Source organism: Taudactylus pleione, unplaced genomic scaffold, assembly GCF_031769625.1.
Source record: "Taudactylus pleione unplaced genomic scaffold, aTauple2 ptg000934l, whole genome shotgun sequence".
In the NCBI taxonomy this organism is placed as follows: Eukaryota; Metazoa; Chordata; class Amphibia; order Anura; family Myobatrachidae; genus Taudactylus; species Taudactylus pleione.
This window is the reverse complement of record NW_028285335.1, coordinates 3,656,581-3,683,219: the sequence shown is the minus strand read 5'-3', so window position 1 is coordinate 3,683,219 and position 26,639 is coordinate 3,656,581. Positions and strand designations below refer to the sequence as shown.

At 46.5% G+C, this 26,639-nt stretch overlaps 1 protein-coding gene across 3 annotated transcripts in view; it reads right to left on the bottom strand.

Annotated features, from left to right (window-relative positions):
• The window catches only part of PLXNB1 (plexin B1), a 221,074-nt gene extending 196,441 nt beyond the window's left edge, over window positions 1-24,633 (bottom strand). For all 3 annotated transcript variants that reach the window (XR_015872977.1, XM_088459764.1, XM_088459765.1), the window contains exon 1: window positions 24,178-24,633. The gene's annotated coding sequence lies outside the window, so the exon portion shown is untranslated. The remainder of the gene's footprint in view (window positions 1-24,177) is intronic.
• Window positions 24,634-26,639: the final 2,006 nt, after the last annotated feature.

Genomic DNA, 26,639 nt, shown 5'->3' with positions numbered 1-26,639 from the left:
GCGGAATATGTGTGCGCTATATAAATAACCTTTAATTAATAAATTTAATTGCGCAAAAATGTACTTATTATAGGACCCGGTACCCTGCATCAGTGTTACTGCTGCGGTGCCGCTGGAGCGCACTTTGTATTCTCCAGACATGCACCCTCCAGTCTGAGGATGCTTGCTTTCCTTCCCCGCACTGAGGCCTGCCGCCGACTTGCGCGACGATCTGAATCGACCCCGGAATCTATTAGTGCTGATAATACTGGAGAGCCATCAGAGTTCCCTTTCCCTCCCCTTCTGGTCAAAACAAGTTATTAAAAGTAAATAAATATATATATATATATATATATATAACAGCCATGATCCGGCACCCATGAGGTCGCAGATAAATCAGCTGGGTGCCCTCCACAGTAAACCTCACTGTCGAGGTAATCTGTAATTAGACTCCACAAGGCGGCATTCCGTAGTAAAAAAAGACTCCAGTCACTGTAGCTCATAGTGCAACGTCTCAGCGCTTTAATGCGCGCTTTTGTCAAGCCAACATGTATGTATATATATATATATATATATATATATATATATATATATATATATATCGGAATGAATCAGCTTGTTATAGAACACTGTGGAAAACCAATCTGTTTATACAAATAATGGCTGACCGCACTGTTCTGGCCCCACGTAATCCGATCATTTGGCTGAAAACCACAGAACAGGATCTGTGGAATTTGGATTACGGGTGGCACAGTGAGTAGCTATTGCATGCAGCCTTACAGCGCAGAGGTCATGGCTTCTATTCTGACCTGAGCACTATCTGTGTGGAGTTTGTACGTTCTTCCCGTGTGTGCGTTGGTTTCCTCCAGGTGCTTTGGTTTTACGCCCAAGGTCCAAAAATACACTAATAGGTTAAATTAATAGTGTGTGATAGAGAATTTCTATTATATATTGTAAGCTCCACTGGGCAAAGTGCTGTGAACCATTAAATCACAGTATGTTGGGGGTTGGTGCTATATAAATAAAGGTTAATACTATCGAGGGGGAGATTTATGAAATCTTGAGGAGAGATAAAGTGGAGAAATTGGTCTTAGCAACCAATCAGCTTTTAACTGTAATTTTTCTAGAACAGTCTGTAAAATGACAGCAAGGCAGGGTACACAACGAACCAGGGTTCTACAGACGAAGGGGATAATTGGTAAAGGGGGGCATCCACTACACGATTTTAGCAGGCGATTGAACGATAATGACGTTGTTATCGTTCAATCGTTTCAAAATCGTTTATAAATCGTGCAGTGTTTGGTCGTTAACGATCTGCGCTGACATCACATCTGGGCAGTAATTTAAATTTGCCCGTCAGTCAGATACACATTGACAAGATTACCGGCATTGTGTAGCCAAGAGCAGGGCCGCGATGACGCGATTCAGCGCGAGTGGCATCATTAGCTCCCACCGGGCTAGCCACTGATGTAAGGAGGGAGCAGAAGCCGGCACATATGATCTATGCCCAATCCAGTCATGAACCAAATCACCGTATTGCAATATTGCACCAAAAAGCTGACCCCCCCCCCCCCCCACACATATGTACCTTTCAGAAATGGTCTTCGCATTTATTGACCTGTTTTCCTGCATTATCCAATTCATTCCACACAACTGTGATCAGGTTTGCAGTCACGCGCTGTCCCGACCTTAATGCCCACAAATTCAGATCTCACAGGTTTCTGTAACGTTTGCAAATTTCTTCAATAACGCTGAATTTTTTTCTTAGAATGAATTATTTTTCTTTAGGTTTCAACATATTATAAAACATATTTTCAGATCAGCAGAACCGCACCAACTATTTTATGCCAAACTAAAGGGGAGATGTATCTAGCTGTGGAGAGAGATAAAGGCCCTCATTCAGAGGCGGTCGGAGGATGCAAGCGGTCGCTCAGAAACTGGGCGGTCGCTTGCATCCTGACCGGCCGCCTCTGTTGCGGTCGTTAGGCTGTGGGTTTACACCCACAGCTCTAACGACCGCTAGGGTGATGGTCGCGATGGTCATAGACTAGGGTAGGGTCTCACTTGTCGTAAGCCCCAGAGAGCTTCTGGCTCTGTCAGAGCCAGAAGCTCTCCACTAGTGATGTCAGTGGGGCCTCCCCCAAATGGCAGGCGTTCCCATGGGAACGCCTCAGTTTGGGCTGCCACCCCCCTGGCCCGCCTTCCAAACGGGGCGAGCTGTCAATGAACATCGACAGCTCGCCCCCTTTGGAAAGAGACCCGCTACGACCGGCGCTGTCGGTCGTAGCGGGTCTCACGCATGCGCACGAAGGAGCCGGCTCCCTTGTGCGCATGCGCACTGGACAAACATCGAGGCGGCCGTGCGGTCGTAGACCGTACAGCCGCCTCTGAATAAAGCCCAAAGTACTAACCAATCAGCTCTGAATTGTTATTTATCAAACACGGCCTGTAAAATGTCAGCTAGGAGCTGATTGGTTGGTTCTGTATTTCTCTCCACTTTATCTCTCACCCAGTGTCAAACGCAGGATATCTAGAGGGGGGTTTCCAAATGCCTGATTTTAGAGTGAGAGTGGCCTGTCCATGAATAGGACATAATTAGCACTTATCCAGCTTGAATATGTTACATACAAAGTATATTGCGTTGCATAATTCCAGCATATACAGGACCAGCGATCACAGTAAGCCATTAAATGCTGCAGTAGGTCCATCCTGCCTGAGCAGAATGTTTTATTTCAGATGTGGGCATCACTCCAGAGCATTGGAGCAAGTCCGGGAGTCTGAGGGAGCAGCAGAAGAACTTAGTACTGCCCTGGACATATATATGTACATATCGGTCTCCTTATGTACTGGATAGTGTATTATTATACAGTATTAATGATTAACCCTATTGATGGTTTATAGCAGTGCACCCCTAACAGTGCATGTTTTCCACATCTCCTAGTTGGTGCACAGGTATATTTATTACTGGCTGATACATTTTAAAAGATCCACAGTTGGTGCTAATCATTTCATTTGTGAAACTGAAAACAACATGCAGCACTAGTAACATTCTATTATATTACTATTTCTATTGTGGCCATGGTGTGTGCTGGGGAGGGGGGTTTCCAGGCAGACGGAACCCCCCCCCTGCGTTTGCCTATGCTCTCACCAAGGCTCGTTTCATTTCCCCCAAACTTCATTAATGTAACCCAAGTCAGCCATAACTTGTAAGGTGCACACATGACTCATATACCAGTGTCCCAAATACCTTCACGCTGCCTGTGCTTCCTCCCCCACTGGCCACATTTCTCCTTGGCTGCATATTCCCTGGCTCTTAGCCCTCCCCAATTTCCCACCCCTCTTTTTTTTTTTCTTTCAAACAGATGGTAGCAGCACAGCCCTCTTATTAGAAGGTGTGAAGGGTTGAATTTCTGCTTTCATGGGGAACAAAGCGGAAAGGAGGTAGCAAGAGAGGTGTGGGGTGGGTCTGCCTAACTCATGTTTTCTAATAAAGCTATAACTCAACTTTAGAAGCCCAAGGAGTAGGGGAGGATAAGGAGCGGTGAGATACCTTTACCCAGCAGGTTGTATTTTTTTTCTACATTGCTATAGTTTAATAAACTTCCCACTGTATAAATATTCATTGGTACGGAACGTGCCTACGCTGCAGTTTGTGGGAACTGAGTGGTATGTGCCCGGGTTGGTGTGTAGGAATGCTTATCAAGGATATTACTTTATGCGTCGGAGGTCTGACACTGGGGGCTTATTCGCTTATATCAGCTTATTTAGCAAACATTCAGAAATTTTTTAATTTATCTGCCAAATCTACGACGACACACGGCTTCAGGACGTATCACGAAACAAGGCTGACACGTCAGCATATTTCTAGGAAAAGTTCATTTTGCGTCTACTCGGAACACAGCGACTTATATTAATATTAACCTCTCAGCTCTCTATAACAGGATGTTGCCATGAAGCCATAAATATAAGTCTTTCAGCGTACTGCGAATGCACCAAAGTAAGATATTGGCAATGCATGCTCTGGATCGGGCATAGGTCTGTGCCGGAGATCCCTAGCGCGCATAGATTGAGCGGTCTGTCGAAGAACCACACTTTCCGTGAAATGGGCATTTATGGGCAATAGCTGGGCAGCGACCTTGTGAAGCACAGGACTGTTCTAATTCGTGGGAGTGTTGCTGGGTGTGTAGGCCGGCTGTCATGCTCCTGATGTAAACACATGTCTGAAAAGCACAGATCCAGAAAGAAAAATCCATGTATATAGTAAAAGTTGCAGGACGACACACAGAATGTAGAAAGAAGTTAAACCATTTATCTCTATATTCTGTGTATACCACAATTGATTTTTGTAGGAAACCAGGGTCAATGGTACATTGTTTTTCTCTCCTCCGTGCTAATGGTATTGACCTTAACTAGCGTGCTGCAGCTAGACAAGGACACAGCATGCAAACCAAATTCTCAGTAATAAGTTGCAGTGAGTTATTGCCGCTTCACCGAAACGTAGTGTTACATTGCCACCTGTCAGCAGGTACAGCCCACAGCTGGCTAGAATCACCCACATAGTAAGGATACTACAAGACACAAAAAAGTTCCTTTACCAAATGAAAGGACAAGACTGAGAGGCCCAGAGCTTCTATACATAGGTTTGGTATGCAGTCAGGAAGCCGGCGGACCTAATCCCGACAGCCGGCTTCCCGACTGTCATATCCCGGCAAGGGTCTAAAGACAGGCGTCAATATGCCGACCCCTGTCATTAGACATATGCAGGGAGCCCGATCAAAGGGAGGCCGGGCGCGGATAGCCGTTTAGGTTTAGGGTTCCCGGAGGGGACTTGGGGTTAGGCCCCCCCCTCCCCGGAGGTTAGGTTTAGGCTAGGGGAAGTAGGGATTAGCGTTAGGCACCCCGGGGGGAACTGAGGGTTAGGCACCACCCCCGGGGGTCTTAGGTTTAGGCAGCGGGGAAGGGGGGGGTTTAGGTTTAGGCACTTAGAGGGGGGGTTAGGTTTAGGCACTTAGAGGGGGGGTTAGGGCTAGGCACTGGGGGGGGAAGGCTAGGGTTAGGCACCCCTAAGGGAGGGTTAGGGGGTAGAAATAGGTTAGTATATACTTACCTTTGACGATCGAGATTTCCTTCTCTGCCAGGATGCCGCTGTCAAGATTCCAACCGCCGGGCATGGGTCCGGCGGTAAATCATACCAATTCCATAGGTTTACCATACTATATCCCTTTAAACCTGGACAATCATGAATTACACAGGTTCTGTGGCTGACTGACTTCAAGCCTGGATTTCACCTGGTTATAATCAGCCACAGAACCTGTGTAATCCATGAGTGTCCCGGTTTAAAGGGATAGTATGGTAAGTCTATGTATACAAGTCAAAAATGTAATGTTGTAATAGTTTTATAATAGCCAGTCTGGGCACGGTGTTCCTCAACTTACATAATCCACGTATGATGCTGCGACAACTACACAACGATAAGCAATGTCATCACTACTGTAGGGTTCAAACAATATAATACAGAACAGATTATAACATTATGAACCATATTATAAATATATTAGAAACCACTATTATGTTCACTGGTTTAAGAAGGATTTTATGCATGGCATTGAATAGAGGAGAAATGCAATGCCTATAATCTATTCGGAAGTATGCTATTCCTTTTATCTCAGTACAGTGGTTTTCAGTTCCAGTCCTCAAATACTACCAACAGGTCATGTTTTCTGGATTTCTTTAATCATGCACAGGTGAGTTGATCTATTTTACTGGGTCAGTTTTATCCCATCTGTTTTCACAGGTAGAAATCCAGAAAACATGACCTGTTGAGGGTACTTGAGGACCGGAGTTAAGAACCATTGTCTTAGAAAAAGAGCTGTGTGTGTAATTTTCGGCACCACCTTTATAAATTATTACACAAAAACTAAAGCAACCTCTGGCTCTTTAGCAGTTGCAGAACTATAAGTCCCAGGAGGCTCTGCAGACCAAATAACGGCACTGAGTATACCAGGGCATGTTGTAAGTACTGGATTCCTATACCAGCTCTAAGTTATTGTCTTAAGGTGCGTATCCACTAGCGCACAGGTTCTCAAACTCGGTCCTCAAGACCCCAAACAGTGCATGTTTTCCATGTCTCTTCACAGAATCACAAGTGAAATAATTAGCTCCATAATTGGAACTTTTAAAATGTGTCAGGGAGTAATGACTACACCTGTGCACCTGCTGGGTGGCCTGCAAAATGTGAACTGTGTGGGGTCCTGAGGACCGAGTTTGAGAACCCATGCACTAGCAGATAGTGGAACGACAGTACGATTACAACATTGTAATCGTACAGTTGTTCCTCTTCCCCTGCAGTGCCTACACTGAACGATATGTCGTTCAGTGTAGGCACCCTCCCTCATCCCTGAACACGGTCAATCTGTTGTTATCAGCAGATTGACCAGCATGTTCAGGCGATGACTGATGTCGGAAATGACCAGCGGGAGCGCACATCACTGGTCGTTTGTGACATTTTCATGCCCGATTAATGAGCGATTGAACGATATCGTTATCGTTCAATTGTTCATTTTAATCGCCAAGTGGATACACGGCTTTAGTGCAGTGGTTCCCAAACTCAGTCCTAAAGGCACCCTAACAGTCCAGGTTTTCAGGGTATCCATAATTAAGTAAGCTATGCTTGAAGCTGCATACACACACAACGATTTTCTTAATGAACGATTTGAGTAAACGATTTTTTCCCTTGAAAAAATTTACTAAAATCGTTTACTAAAGTTGTTCATTTACTAAATGTCGTGAACGATTTTTATGAACTACAAACAATTTTTGCATATTCCCTTAATGAAAATCGTTGAGTTGACAAGTCTGACTGAACGACAAACTACAAACGACAAACTACAAACGTGAACGCGCATGAACGATAATCGTTCATCATTTGACTCAGAAAGTGAACGATTTTTGCCATCAATTATCGTTAAACGATATCGTTTAACGATAATCATTAAAAAAATCGTTGTGTGTGTATGCAGCTTAAGTAATAACTCAGTCAGTTTGACTAAACCATCTATGCACAAGCATGGATATCCTTAAAACCTGGACCAATTATGGTTATATATGGAAGTGGGTATATATGTCAGCTAGTGGTGGTGGTATTTAGTCTGTCTTTGGTTTTCAAGCTGAAACATGTCTGCTGTGATGTCCTGAAGAAGGTCCTACATAGGACCGAAACGTAGACTATGACTATTGCACTTTATGGCTCTATGCACTTTCTCCCTCAAGATGGGTAATTAAAAACCAATTTTCTTGTCAGCTACCTGGTGAGTGCCAATTCTTTTCATTTTTTATATGCACAAGCATGGATATCCTTAAAACCTGGACCAATTATGGTAGCTTTTTCCTAAATCAGTCCCGGAGTTCATTCCAAAACTATCTCTAGGTCAGACATCACCATCAGCTCAGACATGGATTTATGACACGCATAATACTACTATATCTAGGCTTACCATAATATCCCTTTAAACCGGGACACTCATGAATTACACAGGTTCTGTGGCTGGCTGACTTCAAGCCTGGAGTTCACCTGGTTTTAATCAACCAGAGAACCTGTGTAATTCATGACTGTCCCGGTTTAAGGGGAAGATATGGTAAACCTAACTACATCAAATCAGGGGTATCGCCCTACTCGCATTTTTGATAGTGGAAAATATTATTATTATTATATTTGACATTTATTTAAATAGCACCTACATATTCTGTAGACCTTTACAAATGGAAGACTCTGAGCATTCCCGATCTGGCGACTTCCACAGCTCTCAGATTCCAAGCGGATGAATTAATACACAAATATTACGCAATACAGCTAAGAACAAAAGTTGTGCTTAACTGAATGTGTTTTGTAATGGATCTGCGGCATTGATAGCAGAGGAACAAGTATTAGCCGCTGCGCTAGAATCGGGCCTCACTCAGTGGCAGTCATTAAGTTAAGGAATGGAACGCTGTTTAATCATTAGGTTCTCCAAGGCCAGTAAAAGACAAAGTGAGGTGCGACCCCATGTAACGATAAATCAGGAGAGGCCAGATGTGAGAATTTACAGAGGGAAACCTGCTGACACACCAGGGAAACAGTGTTAAAACCAACACTGCCTGGGAGACCTTCAGAAGATTAGCAGTTGCATGTCATAAGAACTAACCTTATGTACAACTCTCTGCAAGGGAGGTGAGACGGATCTCACACAAACCTGCCTGTTATGTCACCCTATGTGTGGAGATAAGTTACTATAAAGAGTCCTATTCGAGAAAAGCGTTACACAAATAAAAATATTATTTTTCAACGTTGGAAAGGGGTTCAAAAATGTTATACCAATAGCGATTATACCAACTGGGCTCATACTTTGCATGGGTGTGGTATATTTTGTCAACATTTATAATGTCGACATTGACATTCATTGTGTCAACACTGATGAAATGGTGACATGATTAGAATGTCAAGAAAACATCTCTTGGTCTAGTGGTGACTTACCTGATACAGCATGTCCGGCTGTTTCTTCCAGGTGATGATTACGTCCGGGTGGATCCTGTGCAGCTTTGGCAATGAGTCACTAATCTCCCCTCCCATATAATAAGCCTAACCCTCCACCTAGTGCCTAACCCTAATCTCCCCTCCCTTACTATAACCATAATCCTCCCCTCCCATAGTATAATCCTAATCCTCCCCCTAGAGCCTAACCCTAACCTCCCCTCCCATAGTATAACCCTTCCCCTAGTGCCTAACCGTAACCTCCCCTCCCACAGTATAACCCTACCCCTTCCCCTAGTGCCTAACCCTAACCTCCCCTCCCACAGTATAACCCTAACCCTTCCCCTAGTGCCTAACCCTAACCTCCCCTCCCATAGTATAACCCTTCCCCTAGTGCCTAACCCTAACCTCCCCTCCCATAGTATAACCCTTCCCCTAGTGCCTAACCCTAACCTCCCCTCCCATAGTATAACCCTCCCCCTAGTGCCTAACCCTAACCTCCCCTCCCATAGTATAACCCTAACCCTCCCCCTAGTTCCTAACCCTAACCTCCCCTCCCATAGTATAACCCTAACCCTCCCCATAGTGCCTAACCCTAACCTCCCCTCCCATAGTATAATCCTAACCCTCCCCCTAGTGCCTAACCCTAACCTCCCCTCTCATAGTATAACCCTAACCCTCCCCCTAGTGCCTAACCCTAACCTCCCCTCCCATAGTATAATCCTAACCCTCCCCTTAGTGCCTAACCCTAACCTCCCCTCCCATAGTATAACCCTAACCTCCCCTCCCATAGTATAATCCTAACCCTCCCCCTAGTGCCTAACCCTAACCTCCCTTCCCATAGTATAACCCTAACCCTCCCCCTAGTGCCTAACCCTAACCTCCCCTCCCATAGTACAACCCTAACCCTCCCCCTAGTGCCTAACCCTAACCTCCCCTCCCATAGTACAACCCTAACCCTCCCCCTAGTGCCTAACCCTAACCTCCCCTCCCATAGTATAACCCTAACCCTCCCCCTAGTGCCTAACCCTAACCTCCCCTCCCATAGTATAACCCTAACCCTCCCCCTAGTGCCTAACCCTAACCTCCCCTCCCATAGTATAATCCTAACCCTCCCCCTAGTGCCTAACCCTAACCTCCCCTCCCACGGTATAACCCTAATCCTCCCCCTAGTGCCTAACCCTAACCTCCCCTCCCATAGTATAATCCTAAACCTCCCCCTAGTGCCTACCCCTAACCTCCCCTCCCATAGTACAACCCTAAGCCTCCCCCTAGTGCCTAACCCTAACCTCCCCTCACCCTAAGCCTCCCTCTTTGCCTAACCCTAACCTCCCCTCACCCTAAGCCTCCCTCTTTGCCTAACCCTAACCTCCCCTCACGTAGCCTCACCCTAAGCCTCCCTCTTTGTGCCTAACCCTAACATCCCCTCACCCTAACCCCCCCATTGCCTAACCCTAACCTCCCCTCCCATAGTATAACCATAACCCTCCCTCTAGTGCCTACCCCTAACCTCCCCTCACCCTAACCCTCCCCCTAATGCCTAACCCTAATCTTCCCTCCCATAGTATAACCCAAAGCCTCCTTCTAGTGCCTAACCCTAACCTCCCCTCACCCTAAGCCTCCCCCTAGTGCCTACCCCTCAATCCATGCAGAATGTCGACATTTCACATGTCAAACATTATTATCCTTTATTTCTATGGCATCACAAGGAGTCAAAGTACATTAAACAGAAACAGTATGAATTAAACAAGAAAAAAGTGACTTACAGTACAGAACATTGCAGTATATGGACAAGGTTCATAAGCATTGCTGCAGCAGCAGTCATAGGGTGGAATTCAATTGTATTCGCGGCCCGCATCTCCCGTCTAAAGTGACAGGAGTTCACGGGCCGCTATACAATTGTCCAAGATGTTCGCGTTGATCGCGCCCATAGAGGTCAGGTTTAGCCGCGTAAAGCAGCTAAACCCGACCAAAGTGCTGGGCGCGATCACGAAAAGTGATGTTTGGGCGCCCAAACATGTAACTTTTCGCACATTTCAGCTCTCATCCCCCAGGGGCTGCGAGCTGAAATGTAGCGCTGGCAGCTCATCGTGCCCGACAACAATTGAATAGCTCCGTCGGGCGCGATAGCGGCTATAAAAAATTAAATTCCGCCCATAGAACCCAAATAAGCAGCAGGGCGGCAGAACCCAGAGGTTTAGTGCATTGTAGGCAGTGGGGAGGAGATGATTGTATAAGTGAGGGACTGAAAGGCACATGAAGGCAGAGGGCCCTGCTCATAAAAGCTTACAGTCTAAATGACACTCAGCAGGCCAAAATTCTGCACTTGCCGACATTTACAAGTTGAATATTGTTCAATATTGACATGTTAACAATTTTCAACATTGTAAATGTCGACATTATGACTACAGGGCCTGATTCAGAGCCATCGCGACCATTGGGGCTTGCGACGAGACCCTTGTGTTAGGGTCTCGTTTATCGCAAGCCCCAGAGAGCTTTCAGCTCTAACAGAGCCGAAAGCTCTCCACTGACATCACTTGTGATGTCAGTGGGGCCGCCCCCAAACGGCAGGCGTTCTCATGGGAATGCCTCCGTTTGGGCAGCCACCCCCCCCCGGCCCGCCCACCAAAGGGGGCGAGCTGTCACTCAACATCGACAGCTCGCCCCCTTTGGTGCAAGACCCGGAGCGACGGATTGCCCGTCACTAGACGGGTCTCGCGCATGCGCTGTGGGCCACCATCGACCCGGTTGCAAGCGCTCAGCGCTTGCGACCGGATCTGAATCAGACCCACAGTCCCTTTGCATTATCCTTAATTTGGGTAAAAAATAGGGATAGAGCACAGAAACCTACATATTTATAAGTCACGGTAGCCCCTGCAGTCTCCTGATAGTTATACCCACAGCAAAACAGGGAAAGAAATATAGGGTCTCATTCAGACCCGCTCGCGAGCGCAGGACGCTCGCAAGCGGGTCGATGGTACCCAAATGCGCATGCGCACTACGGAGGCTGCTCCGTCGTGCGCATGCGCGAGACCCGGCGAGCGACGGGGAAGCCGTCGCTCGGGGTCTCGCACCAAAGGGGGCATGCTGTCGATGGTAAGTGACAGCACGCCCCCTTTGGTGGGCGTGCCGGGGCGTGGCTGCCCAGACGGAGGCGTTCCCATGGGAACGCCTACCATCTGGGTCCGGCCCCACTGACATCACTAGTGATGTCAGTGGGAGTGATTTGGGCTCTGATAGAGCCAAAATCACTCCAGGGCTTGCGGCAGCCTGTCTCGTCGCAAGCCCGATGGTCTTGACCATCGCGACCATCATCATAGACGCTCGCATAAGCTGTGGGTGGTAACCCACAGCTATGCGAGCGTCCAGGAGGACGCACCAAAAAAAAAACACGCCCTGATTCAGAGCGGGCGCTCGTTCAGAGCGGCCGGCTCTGAATCAGGCCCATAGTGAGCTTGTAAATGCTCCTGCTTGGCAGAGCTATACGCTGTCTGCTGTGTGGTGCAGACGGGAACTCACACATCCATCATGAGTGATATTACCTCAGGCAGTGAAGGGGTGTAATGGTGCCCATTAGGGACAAATATTGACATAACACAGTCGGTGATGCGTGAAATGAGACAAGCCCTGGGAGCAGGGGGTGGAAGGAGAGAAAGACTGTACCTCTCCAGCAGGGGTGACCGTCTATTTCCTGGGTGGACAGGCATCAATCCACAGGAACTTTACAGAGGTACCGGAACAGAGGTGCCCAGATAGATGGATGTATGATCATCGCTACCATGACAGCCAGCATAGGGATAACGTTCAATTGCACCACTGTGGCCGTATTGCATATGGCAGCTGTATTGGATCCTCTAACACAGGGCTACCTCACTTTTCATTTAACCAAGATAAAATCTGTGAATCACCATTCCTTTTATTTATAGGACTTTTATTTCAGACCTGTCATCCACACGTAACATACATACCTGAAGAGACTATGGGCCTGATTCAGAATTGTACGCTATGCAGCGATGCTTACATATGCTAATGCCGCAGGTGTCCGAGGACAAACGAGACCTCCTGACGGCACTGCAGATCCGATTGCTGCATCTGAAGACTCAGTATTGGATTACCATTACGACCATCAGTCTCTTCATCGGCCATCTGTGTGAGACTAGGGCTACTCAAAGTGGCTGTCGCAGCTCCGTAGCCAACACATCCCAGTTTTTGAGAATGCTAGCCGTCACCGCCCATCCCTGCCCCCAAACGGCCACAGGTTGCGGTTTAGGGGCACAGGAGACCTGCACATGCTCAGTGCAGATCCCGCGCATGCGCAGATTTTCAACAATCGAGTTGCATGTAAACCGCCAAGAATCAAGCCCTAAACGATCGAACATGTTACTTATAGTGTGTTATATAACTGTATCATTTCTTATTAAATTGACATTTTTACATGGCTGCATGAAGCGCTTTAACAGGATCTGTCTTTTGGGCAGCTATTAATATTCATGAGTATTAATGAGTGACCCGCCCATGTACTGGCAGCAACATGCTCACTGCGCTCCTAAGAAACAGCCTGTGACATCATCAAGTTGCCAGCTTCCGGAACATTGGCTCAATACCCCCAAACTCCTTTTCTCTTTCCTTACAGACTAAGCACTCTCGAGCAGGGCCCTCTTTCCTCTGGTTTCAACCCTCCCTTTAGGTCAGTCAATTTGTATATGCTATAAATAGGCCTACTCTTGTAGTTATGTTTATATATTATTCTGTTTTATTTTGTTTCACCATTTTGAAGTTTTGATCTGTACGGTGCGTCAGAAACAAATAAATAAATTATATATAAAAAAACAAAAATCATAATAATAATAGAAAGGCATAATAAAGGCATAATAGCAATAATAATAATAAAATGCATAATAAAGACTTAGGCCCTGATTCAGAGCCGCTCGCTGCTAGCAGGCGCTCGCTGTGAATGTGAACGATTTTTTTGTTCTTTTTCTCCGGCCGCTCGCAAAGCTGTGGAAGATCACCCACAGCTTGTGCGAGCGGCCAGGAGACCATCGCGATTATCGCGACCATTGGGCTTGCAACAAGACCCTGGGGTAGCTGCCTTAAGCTCGAATGGACTTCCTGCTCTAATAGAGCAGGAAGTCCACTACTGACATCAGTAGTGATGTCAGTAACCCCTCCCAACAAACCCTGCATTTGTTCAGCCACCCCCCTACCCGCCCACAAAACACCATCGACAGCCGCCCCGTTTGGAGCGAGCCCCGTATGCGCAGTGCGTTACCATCGGGCCGCTTGCAAGCGCAAATCGCTTGCGAGCGGCCCTGAATCAGCTCCTTAATACTAAGAAGTACAAGACAGAAGGAAGGACACAGTATTATAACTGATTTTCTCAGATTAATGTTAATATATCGAACGGCATGACAGGTACACTAGGAAGCTGTGGTCTTATTAAAAATGTAAATACGACTATTAACTAGTTGTATACAATCAGTTTGCTAAAATAAGACTGAGACAGACTGTTTAATCGGCACATGGACTTATATATTGGGTTCTGACCCATAGATTGCTCAGTCTGCTGTCTGTTAGATAACATTTTGCAGAGAACAATCACCGTTATTAATCAGCATTCATGCGCACTTCTTAGGTAATCTATAAATATAATCCGATACTATAATACAGCCTGCATCTCTATATAGTAATGTAAGTGGGATTTTTGCTGTACGTTTGGAATGTTGTGTAACTATTCAGACTGTTGTTTGTAATGTTCCCTACCACCTGTGCTAAGAGGCTGTGCCATAAATCTGCCAGGTACTCTGTAAAACTGATACTTTGCACATGACAAGCTACATTTTCCTCCTACTTCAAAGACTCATTTCCTAAAGTCTCTCCTATAGGCTGTGATATCTATGTCAATAACAATCGTAGCTTGTATTTTTTTTCTGTGTTGCACTATGACAGTGTTGGCTAACCTTGACACTCCAGCTGTTATGGAACTACATAACCTAGCAGGCACTGCTACAGTTTTGCTATTAGGGCATCCTAAAACTGTGGCAGGGCATGCTGGGATATATAGTTCCACAACAGCTGGAGTGTTAAGGTTAGCCAACACTGCACTATGATAACATATGATAACATATAACTTATTCACAAATATATAGTTTTAGATGGAATCGGTATGTAATGCCGTCGGCTAAACAAATACCGACAGTGGCAGCCCGGCGGGTCAAAATCCCGACAGCTGAAGGTAAGTACCCTAACCCTCCCCTCTCCCCCCGCTAACCCTAACCCTCCCTTAGGGGTGCCTAACCATAACCTCCCCCTAGTGCCTAACCCTAACCTCCCCCTCGTTAGTGCCTAACTACCCTCCCCGCATTCTAAACCCAACCCTCTCAGGGGGGTGCCTAACCCTAACCCCCTAGTAGTGCCTAAGCCTAACCCCCCCTTCCCCTACCCTAACCCTCCAGGGGGGTGCCTATCCCTAAGTCCCCCGGGGGTCCCTAAACCTAACCCCCCCCGCGCGTGTGCGCGGCTAGTCGCTAAGACACCCGGCATACCTTCATTCAGTATGCTGGGTGTCGGGATTCCGTAGTGGGGCTAATGATAGGCATCGGGGTTTCAACGACTATCTTTAGTCCCATGTCAGGATGAAAGTGATGGGATAGCGCCCGCCGGTATCCTGACTGCATCACGATTTAGACAGTCCTCTTAGATATTACTGTGTAGAAGCCATATGGACACATACCATTGACTTTTGTGTGTGTGGTGTTAGGACGGCAGTTGTGTTAATTATCTGATGTTATTAATGGAAAGACGAATCAAATGTTTTGCCGTTAAATCAGATGCTACTATTAGTCCCTCCACATGTTGTACAGTGGACACAGGCATCGTGTGGTCAGAGCTAACATATAAGAAAAGGATAGTCTACAAGAATACACTTGCTACTGTCCCGGAATGTCTGGCACTCACAAATTTCGGGAGATACTCCTGGAGCACACTCCCGTCTCCCACAAGCTTGACTAGCAAAATAGGTGGGGCGGGGGTGTGATCACGCCAACAGTGGAAAATCACATTACCATGGCCCTGTTTCCATCTCGTGATGTTGTAATAATGCGTTTCGCAACACAACGCGTTTCGCATCACTATGCCCCATGCACTTGCCACTTGGATCTACTCTTCGGAATCTCAAGGAGAGGAGATCAATAAGAAGGCAAGTATGTATAAATGTATAATGGTCATGTACAAACTGCATTTATTGGTTTAAGTGTGTCTTTTTGTCCGCCAAAGTTATTCCTAATTGCACACCCAAGCTGGATGTGCCTACATTTGTCTAGTTGGCAAATACTCCGGAAAACAATGAGGAAACAATAATAGCATTACTAGGAAAGTCTAACCCACATCCAGTTTATGACCACCTCGTCCATTAATTTATCGTGTTACATTTCACTCCTAATAAACAGCTCTGCTTAGGTTAATTAATGTCTTCCATTAATCATGAGAATCAGGGGACATAGGGACTTAATTACATAGAAACATGATTTATTCTCTCCCGGCCACAATACTATACATCCTAGTCACTGGCACCTCAATAAATTGACGGTGGGAAAACCGCAATGTAACTAACGTCTGTTCGCCTCTCCTCTTCTCCTCACCCCAGTGCCCGTTACTGTGACTGAGATACTCTTCAATGCACTCAGGCAGGAGGAATGGCGCACTGCATGCACTACGCAGAACGCTCCGCGCCTTACACCGGGCTACGCACTGTGGCTCAGGGGACATAGGACCTCATTCAGACCCGGTCGCAAGCATTGAGTGCTCGCAACCGGGTCGATGTTTAGGTCCTGCACACGCGCAGCTGCCGCACTGCGCGTGCGTAAGCCCCGGAGCGAGTGAGAAATTCTCACTACAAAAGGGTCGGCTGTCGATGTTGATCGACAGCTCGACCCGTTTTGTAGGCGTGGCATGACATCAGCAGTGATGTCAGTGGGGAGCTTCCTGCTCGATCAGAGCAGGAAGCTCCCTGGGGCTTGCGGTTGCCGAGACCCAACCTTAGGGTCTTGTCGCAAGCCCAGATGGTCGCGATGGTCTTGACCATCGCGACCATCAACCTGGTCGGGTCGCTAAGCTGTGGGTGGTAACCCACAGCTTAGCTAGCGGCCAGGAGGCCGCACTTGAAAAGTCAAGCGGCCGCCCTTATTCAGAGGGAGCGCTCGCTTCTTGCGACCGCCTCTGAACGAGGGCCATAACTTGGTGAGAGGGAGATGAAATCACACCACAAGCTGGCAATAAATACCCTAGCAGCTCCCTTGATGCCCCCCAGGTCCTGTCGTCTGAGCGAAGTCCTCGCCAGCAGATTTGCCCTTGAATTTATTAACCTCAGCGCAGAGGCTCTGTGTGGTCAAATTAAATGTTATTACATGCGCAGACCTTTCGGACAGTCCATATATCAGAGTAGATAGGACACCTGTTCCAGAGCCCTCACTGTGTTTCAGGATAATTGCAAGGAAGGAATGTGACCTCCAGCTAAATACAAGAGCTGCCCATAGTTTGGATTCTCAGCAGTGAAATAGACTCTCAGGGTTTGTTTTAGCAGAGCTGATAGCAGTGACTTATGACTTTTGTATACACGGTGATTGATTACTGGGACCATAGAAGTAAGCTGTACAACTGGAGATGTACACATGGCTTCCAGCCCACCCTATGTCCACAGGTCTGTCTGCGCTAAATCACAGCTATCCCAGGGCGACCATACTATATGTACAAGTCAATTTACCATGACGAGGCATCTTGCAAAATACCCAAAGCCATATAACAAAATAATAAACATATAGAGTCGCACATAATGCCGATGTTCGCAGAGTTTTGGTATTTTTCTTGGTACTGTACATGTATGTAACTCACTAAAAAGCCGCACAGCGCACGTGTCCCACGGTGTGTAAGCACAAAGGCGCAGGTGCGAAATGTATTGGAAAGGTGATGGGCGTTTCTGGGTGGAACTGGGAGGTGGCTATTCAGACACCGGCCTCCCGGATATGGTACGTCTTATGGGCGTGTTCTGGGAGTGTCGCAGGCGCGTCATTGAAGTGTCTGCATACACAGGCATTAGCTTAATCGCTCACGTAGGCCATACTCAGACTGGAAATCTGCATCTGCTATAGGACTGGCGCAAGTTTCCCATGGCGTGACGGATGGCGGCTTCTGAGGGTAAGCGTTATTAAAGCATCTAGAGACACTCAAGTGGGAGTCGCGGTCCTTGCACCGTCAGACGCACACTTGTACACCAGGGGAAGGGCTGATACTAGCATTAGCATAAAGTTGCAGACGTGATTATGGCGTAAGGCGTTAACGTGGTTGCGGCAGCTTCAGACTACATTACTGTCCGAGATTTTTCAGGACAAACTTTGGGGGAGATGTACTAAGCCTTGGAAAGAGATAAAATGGAGAGATAAAGTACCGACCAATCAGCTCCTAACCGTCACTGTACAGGATGTAAATCTACCCCAAAGTCCGCATTCCTACGGTTTCATGGGCCACATACTATTCAAAATTGATATAAACAAAACAGTCTATGAAGCCTACAGGGCAGCTGGAACCACATAGCCAATGTCAGAGGGTCACTGCTGGACAGGCCTTTCCATGCTTCTAAATATATGTCACCGCTCTCTAAATTTGTGCTGTAACATTTATCTGTTATGTCTCAAAGCAAAGTTAGGGCTCTATTTACTAAGCAGTGTTAGGAGACAGAGGGAAAAGTGATAAGGTGCCAGCCAATCAGCTCCCAACTGTCATTTTTCAAACACAGCCTGTAAGATGGCAGTTAGGAGCTGATTGGCTGGCACCTTATCACTTTTCACTCTCTCATAACACTGCTTAGTAAATAGACCCCTTAGATTGAGAGCTCTGAAATACTCTACACCAGATATCCTGCATGTGCCATCCCAGCCGCAGGGTCAGATTGGGGACACATGTTGAATTACAACGTTTATAAGATTGGTTCCATGTGACGATCATTGCTCTGTAGCACATACCCTGCAGATACCGTTATCAGATCAGACATACACACGGGCGTATTAAGAGAGGAGGGGGCCCGTGTGTGCATTTCCCATTCGGGGCCCTCTCCTCTCTCCCCGGCGGCCGCCAGCAGACTGAAGCTGACAGCCGCGGCCGCAGCATCAGTAGACTCTGGGCACTAGTCCGTGCCCATAGTCTACTACATATGCACAGGTCACTGGGGAAATGGCGCGGCCGCCATTTTCCCCGTGAGTTCCTCACTGCGTATGCACAAACCGCTGGGAAAATGGCCGTGGCGCCCGTTTTCCGGCGTTTTGTGCAGAGCTGAGACCCGACGCGGGACCTCAGAGAGTTACGTTTTATAAAATATGGGTGCAGGGTGTGCGGCGCGGGCCCCCCTGGACCCAGGGGCCCGTGTGCACCACACACCCAGCACCCATTATAGATACGCCCATGGCTTCACTGCAGTTAGCTCACATGCTGTATATCTGCACATGGCAACCAGGAGACATGCAATATCTAGGTGAACTAAAGTCCATAGGGGGGAACTTCTGAAGTAAAAGGTCACATGTATCCTATACGCAAACACTAACCCAGCAAACCAACATTACTGTGTGACCAGATCATACAGCCCCACTAAGGACCTCATTCAGAGTCGGTCGTAGCGGCCGCACGGTCGTAAGGGAAAAGGGGCCGGATATGCAAATGATGCACTCGCAAGTTGCGTCCTTAAGATCGGATCGTTAGCTGGCCGACCAAGGGGAGTATGCGGCCGTAAGACAAAAAATACGCCCCCTTCTCGTACGCATTACACGTCATCTCCGGGCATATAAGGATTAATCGAGACCATCGGGAACCATCGGAACTGGTCGTAGAGCTTAAGGTTGACTATACCCTCTCTTAAGCACTACGATCAGGTCAGTGTACAAACCACCCATGTCACATGTGCCATGACACTACTTTGTTAATTATGCACTCCCATAAAACGGCGTACGCATAATTAGGCACGCCTGCGTTCGGATCTCCACTCCCCCGTTTTCAAGCACCTTCCCCTGTTACCACCCACAAACGCCTCAATCTGTCACTCAAACTACCGACCTGGCTGTGTTCAAGGAGAGAGAAATTTCTGATCGTAGCAGCTAGTTTGCGCACGCGCATTGCGAACTTTACACATGCGCAGTTTAGCGAACATCGGTGGCGTACGTCCGTGCGGCCGCTACGGCCGACTGAATGAGGTCCTAAGTCCTTCTTCCGCCTGCGCACTGGCTGGACCAATGTAAAATGTGTGGCATGAAAACTACATTCTCATGTAGGTTTAAAAGTCACCCATCCCAAGTTACCAACCACTCCTTTCTCCAGAGCCCCAGAGGTCTTTCCTGATGCTGCATTTACAAGCTGGCATGTGGCAGCGGGACCAATACCAAGCCACAAATATGGCGCTTGAAGCTTTCTATTGCTCCATGTAGCTTTCTCTTTCTCATGTTAAAATTGCAAACAAGCAGCACTGCCACAGATGACCGGAAGTGCAGCTTTACCTCACGTATGAAACTCCTTCCTATAGATTGTAAGCTTATGAGCACGGCTCTTACCTCTTTGTTTGTCTCTTACAACTGAGACCCCAAGCTCAGGGCCGTAACTAGGGCAGTGCGACCTGTGCCACCGCACAGGGTACCACAGGGCAAGGGGCGCTGTTCGAGCCATTCAATTTTCGGTTTATAATCATTCTCACTTGTAGCTTCTTCTTATTTCATCCCCAGCATCTCCTGGCTGCCCCATCTTTTCCCTGGCCCTTCCCCATGAGGCCATGCCCCTTTTTTTCGGTTGCGTTTTGTTCCCATTTGAAAAATAGGGGGGGCGCCAATGCTCTTTCTGGCACAGGGCACCAAAAAGTCTAGTTACGGCTCTGCCCAAGCTCATATGCAAGAAAGTGCACTGACATAATGCATATAGATCACATTCTTACTAGGTGGGTTTGCTAAGGGATGCTGCCCCTGAAATGCAGAAAGTTGTGTAAACTACATTAAAAAAAAAAAAAAAAACACACCACCAGGCAAAACAGCGCCACCTTCAGCAGGTGACATGTATGACATGCACTTGCAGAAACTGGAGACTGTAATAATTCCCGCCACCCCTTAAAAAAAGCTGATACGTTGTTTTTTTTCCACTTCAGTGACACATCCAGGACTCCATCCCTTCTCAGCCTTTCCCCATGGAGCTGCCTCAGATAAGGTATTCAGTCAGCAGCTGTTACTGAATAGATGATAAGCAGCTCCACCACCCTCCCCCCCCAACTTCCCAGCTCATTCACCACCCTACAACAATAGGAACAAAGGAATCCCAATGCCTCTTTCTCAGTGCTACCATGATGAAGCATCTTTTTTTAATGCAGGTTGCCACTAGCACAACTCATTACTGGCTAAAAAAACAGGGGGCGAGTGTAGGGACTGGGACTTGGCTGCAGGCCTCTCTAGTTCCTACCTGCTAGTCAATATTCACTCAGTATCCCCTGTGTCCAATTAACCCACAAAATCCAGGAACACGTGTACAGTTTAATCCAAAATCCGCACTGCTCCCTGCACCCTGACCTCAAGTTGAGTTGACCATTTCTACACTTTAGGTGCATACACACGTAACAATTTTTTGAACGATTTGTCGTTAACGATGTCGTTATCGTTCAAAAAATCGTTCAGTCTCTGAGTTATAACAATGAACGATAATCGTTCAAGCGCGCTCCCGTTTGTAGTTTGCAGTTATCGTTCATTGTCCATTTCAGACTGTCCAACATAACGATTTTCATTAAGGGAAGGAACATTTTTCCTTCATCGTTGTAAAAATCGTTCATTACACTTCAAAAATCGTTCACTTTTTCAAGGGAAAATCTGACAGAAAATCTGAACGAAAATCGTTGGCTACAAAATCGTTACGCGTGTATGCAACATTACACTTTAAAATGCTCAGACCCAACAGAGAAAATAACATACCGCAAGCGGTTTATCGGAAGTATTCGCTTAAAAAAAAAAAGGTGTTAAATACTGCTTTTCCAAATCCAAAATTTTAGCTAATTGCCAAACGGCACAAAGCTGAGCTTTTTGGAGCTTGCCAAGTAACAGGTAACGCCATCTGAGGCTGGTGTTATAATTACTTATAGTCCCGATGCCACCTCCTGGCACTCTTAATTATTTATTATCAGTTATTTGTATAGCGCACACATGTTACACAGCCCTTTATAGAGAGTATCTCAGTCATTCACAGCAGACCCTGTCCCAGTGGAGCTTACAATCTATGGGGTCTATTTATTAATCCGTAGATGGAGAAAAACTGAGCGGATATAAAGTACCAACCAACCAGCTCCTGACATTTTTCAAACGCAGCCTGTGACATGGCAGTTAGGAGCTGATTGGTTGGTACTTTATCTACCTTCACTTTATGGGTATGAGAACGCCAGACGGGGGATTTTTCTCACCACTGCCCCTCTGACTGGAATATTAATACATTCTGGATCTAATTCTTTCTGCACCACAACAATTAGTTTCACACATTTGTCGCTGAGACTCTCTGGAGCCTTTACAACATACTTGCTTGGACCCTCCTCCTTTTTTCAAAATAAACAAACCCTAAAAACTGGTTAGAGTAATCCGGGCTCCTTAATACCTAATGGGCAGTAGGCTGGAGCCTAGGATGTATAATGAATTATGCGGCTATAGAATAGATCAGGGGAATTACATATTCTTTATAAGGATGGTACATTCCAAAAGTGTAAGGTCACATGTTCAGCCAAAAAAACTTCCACTGGCCAGCAAATGGCCTTTCTGCCATTGTTACATTAACCCTTCTCACAGTCACAAACAGTGAAGCACAGGTTTAAAGTTCTCTGAAATTGTCTAGGCAAAAATAAATCTAATTGAATGAATGTAAGAATTAGTGTGATGTACAAAAACGCAAATATTAATTTCTATACACACTCTCTCTGCAAACGCATATTGTATTTTCCTCTTTTTTGCTACACTTTCTCAGCCAATACTACCTGAGTTTACTATATACTGTGTCAGTGTGACATGTTTCTCCAGTGTTCCCAAGCATTATGTCACGGGATCCGTACACAAAGGCTGAATACTGAAGCGTTGGTCTCCATTCTGCAGAAGGCAGATTAAATCTGTCATGCACAAGGGTTAAAATAGATTATTTGGCTGTAAATCAATAGTCTAATTTCCACAACACACAAACAGGGACAGTGTTTTACTGACAGTCCCTATCACTCAGATTTGCTTCACAAGCACAGGGACAAAGGCATTTGCAAATTCTCAGGCTACACAAGTCCCTCGTTTTACTTCGTCCAAGATCGCTAGGATGGTCAGTCAGACATTAGTGATGCACAGGGAAGGCGCCTTCCCAAAAGGCGATTTCTGTCTTCTCATAAGTAGGAAAAATCAGCTTGATTTATTGGTATTTCCAAGAGCACTCAAGGGCAGTTCATCCTTTCACCTACTGTACAAGACAACATACACATAGTACATGCTCCCAGTCACACCTTATTACAACATAAGAGTGAAGTTACAGAAGCCAACTCAAAAATGTACTTTGAATTGAATTTGGGTGGTGACAAAATGTCATCAAACTACTAATGACCATGGAATTTCATATTGCAGGGGGGGGGGGGGGGCGGTGAGGGGTGGGGGCAGGGCTTACAAAAAAATACTGTAACATCTAAAACACAATGCAGCGGATACATCCTGAAGAACCACCGATGTCATTTTGGAAAGATAAAATCTAAATTAATAAAGAAAAATCCCAAGACACTACAAGAACTACCAATAGCCAACTTAGGATCATCATGATGTGTAATATTTGCATTATTAATTTTATATATATATATATATATATATATATATATATATATATATACATACATAATGTCTAGAACACTATTGAATATAGTCACTAAGGATCATGAGTGCTTGGCATTGGTACACAAAGAGTAATCTCAATATTAATCTTGAATTGGAACACCGTACATGAAAACGCTTTAGCTCCTGTTTGATAGTTAAATTATGACTCTTCTCCCTTACGCCAGAAACTTCTAATTCAATTACTTTTGTTCCACTGGGACATTTTCTGCAGATTTCAAATGACCGAGCTGCTTCCACCCCAATAACACATAACCCCAGTCACAGGGCTCCCAGATGTCTGGCAGAGGAGGCCAGATCACACTTGAAACTTGGTTGTTAAAAAGCAGAACCCGTTAACCTCTTACTTGCCAGCACAGTTGGCGCTGCAGAGCGTCGCCAGACCAAGAATTACAGTAACACCTCAGTCCTGTATACAGGATTCATGCAAACTTTGGTTTGGTACTGAAAGATGTATTTATTGTGCAGGAGGGTGTGGGTGGGTAACATAGGGGTGTATGGTTGTATTTGCCTGTGGTGACAAGGAGTCACAATATTCTGCAATGAGACATGGAGGTCTGCCATCACCAGGGCATAATATGCATGCAAACAGGATGCACTTTGGAACATACAAAAATAGGAAACAGCACATAACTGTGCACTGTACACTTGTTCAAGGCTATAATAATGACACTGGCTGGTCCATGCTCAGTGTATAAATCTTTTCAGCACTGAACTATAGAGACAACATAGACAAAACATAGGCAGAAATCAGCAGCTGTGCATGACAGGTCCCTGCATATCTCTTACCTGAGTGCAAGCTCTTCTTCCTCAGTGGGAGGTCTAATAATCCACAGGGGGCCACTCACAATGAATCTGCAGGTATTCCAGGGACAGTCCAAGCAGTGATCGGTGTACAGAGGCTGCTAGAGGGGGGTACTGGTGCTGTCCCTGTGTATATCTCAGTCTGTTTGTCTGTCACCACCTTTACTCACTCGTGTCTCAGCCTGCACTCTCATGCTCTCTCAGCAGCAGTCACTGGCTCTCTCTCCGCAGTCCAGCATTTTAAGGGATCTGTTGCTCCCTCTGGTCTCCCAGATCTCCTTTATTTTTTTGCAACCTCAGAAGCTCCCGGCTCACTCACGGGAGAGTGTGGTGCTCAGATACCCCGGGGGTGACTGCTGGAGGTCTCATCCCGTCCCGAGCATCACTCCCTGCCCTGGCTGCTGCTGCTGCTGCTTATTCCCTGCTTCGCTTCCCAGCCAGTCCCCAGGTTCAGATCTGCCTCTGCTGTTCTCTCCCAAACTCATGGAAAGAAGCCCGCCCCTAACCACGCCTCCACACTGCTGCAGCGCCACACTATTTGCATACACACGCCCCTATCATGTTCTGCTCTGGTCGCTGCTCCTCCCAACACAGCAGGTTCCCCTGTAATGGGAACATGGATGGATATACTGAAGTTAATGCTCTAGTGTCACCTCCAGCTACATATCCTGGACTGGTCCTGCACTGATGGCTGGTTATAACTAGAGCAGGGATTATTATGTAAATATTTTTTTTTTACTGGCTGTTTAATTGCTTTCACAACCTATACATTAGGCCTTATACAGAGGTGCAAGCTATTGCCGCCGTGACTGCGTCTTTTGCCGCAGCGTCACTACGTCTTTATACTAATGCAGCAGCCGATGGGATTTGTACAGAGAAGCCAACCAGCAGCACTGCTAATCCGCTGCTGTGCGCAAAGAGACGCACCATCGTTCGCACCAGCGAACATTGCACAAGCCCTATGGAAGTGCAGATTATGCGTCGGAACATGGCCGCGGGAATCTGTGCAACTGAAGGGAAAAGACGTAGTCACTGACCACGACACACCCGCTTCTGGCTAGGCGTCCACCATGTTGCCACCCGGACACACCCACTGAAATTGCCTCTCTCTCTCTGCGTCCAAATTAGAACTGCGGCTTTCTGCGGTAACCACTGGTGCACATGCACAGTGCGACTCAGACGTACAGTCATGTGCATAAATACCTACTAGGGGCTGCAGCCGATGCAGTCCCTGGAAGCCGGCGGTTGTGCGCATGAGCTAGTCGCGTGCCCTGACAGTGCATTACGAGTGGACGGAGCTTCACGTGAAATTGGTGTTTCTGGGTACCAACTATACGGACACACGGAACAGCTGCTTCTCGTGGGAGTGTAGCCCGATTGCCATGCTTATTGGAGGTGTCCTGACACAGCTGAGACACCTGTTTTTGACAGATCTTTTGCACCTAGCATGGATACTAGTAAGCTTCCACGGCTGGACACAAGAACGCCCATGGATGCATCCGGCTTAATGTGTAGATAATGGGGCTAATTCACAGGCGCACGCTAAGTCGATTTATGCACACTAGCTTCTGATGTTTCCAGTCTGCACCTACAGTCAGGTGCATAAATATTGGGACATTGACAGAATTTTCATATTTTGGCCTCTATTCACCACCACAATGGCTTTGAAATGAAACAAACAAGATGTGCTTTACCTGCAGACTTTCAGATTTAATTTGAGGGTAATTACATCCAAATCAGGTGAACGGTGTAGGAATTACAATAGTTTCCATATGTGCCTCCCACTTTTTAAGGGGCCAAAAGTAAAGGGACAAACTAAACAATCCTAAATCTAACTTTCACTTTTTAATACTTTGTGGCAAATCCTTTGCAGGCAATTATAGCCTGAAGTCTGGCACGCATAGACATCACCAGACACTGGGTTTCATCCCTGGTGATGCTCTGCCAGGCCTCTACTGCAAATGTCTTCAGTTCCTGCTTGTTCTTGGGGCATTTTCCCTTCAGTTTTGTCTTCATCAAGTGAAATGCATGCTCAATCGGATTCAGGTCAGGGATTTGACTTGGCCATTGCATAACATTTCACTTTTTAGCCTTAAAAAACTCTTTGGTTGCTTTTGCAGTATGCTTCGGGTCATTGTCCATCTGCACTGTGAAGCACCGTCCAATGAGTTCAGAAGAATTTGACTGAATATGAGCACATAATATTGCCCGAAACACTTCACAATTCATTCTGCTGCTTTTGTCAGCAGTCACATCATCAATAAATACAAGGGAACCAGTTCCATTGCCAGCCATACATGCCCACGCCATGACACTACCACCACCATGCTTCACTGATGAGGTGGTATGTTTTGGATCATGAGCAGTTCCTTTCCTTCTCCATACTCTTCTCTTCCCATCACTCTGGTACAATTTGATCTTTGTCTCATCTGTCCATAGGATGTTGT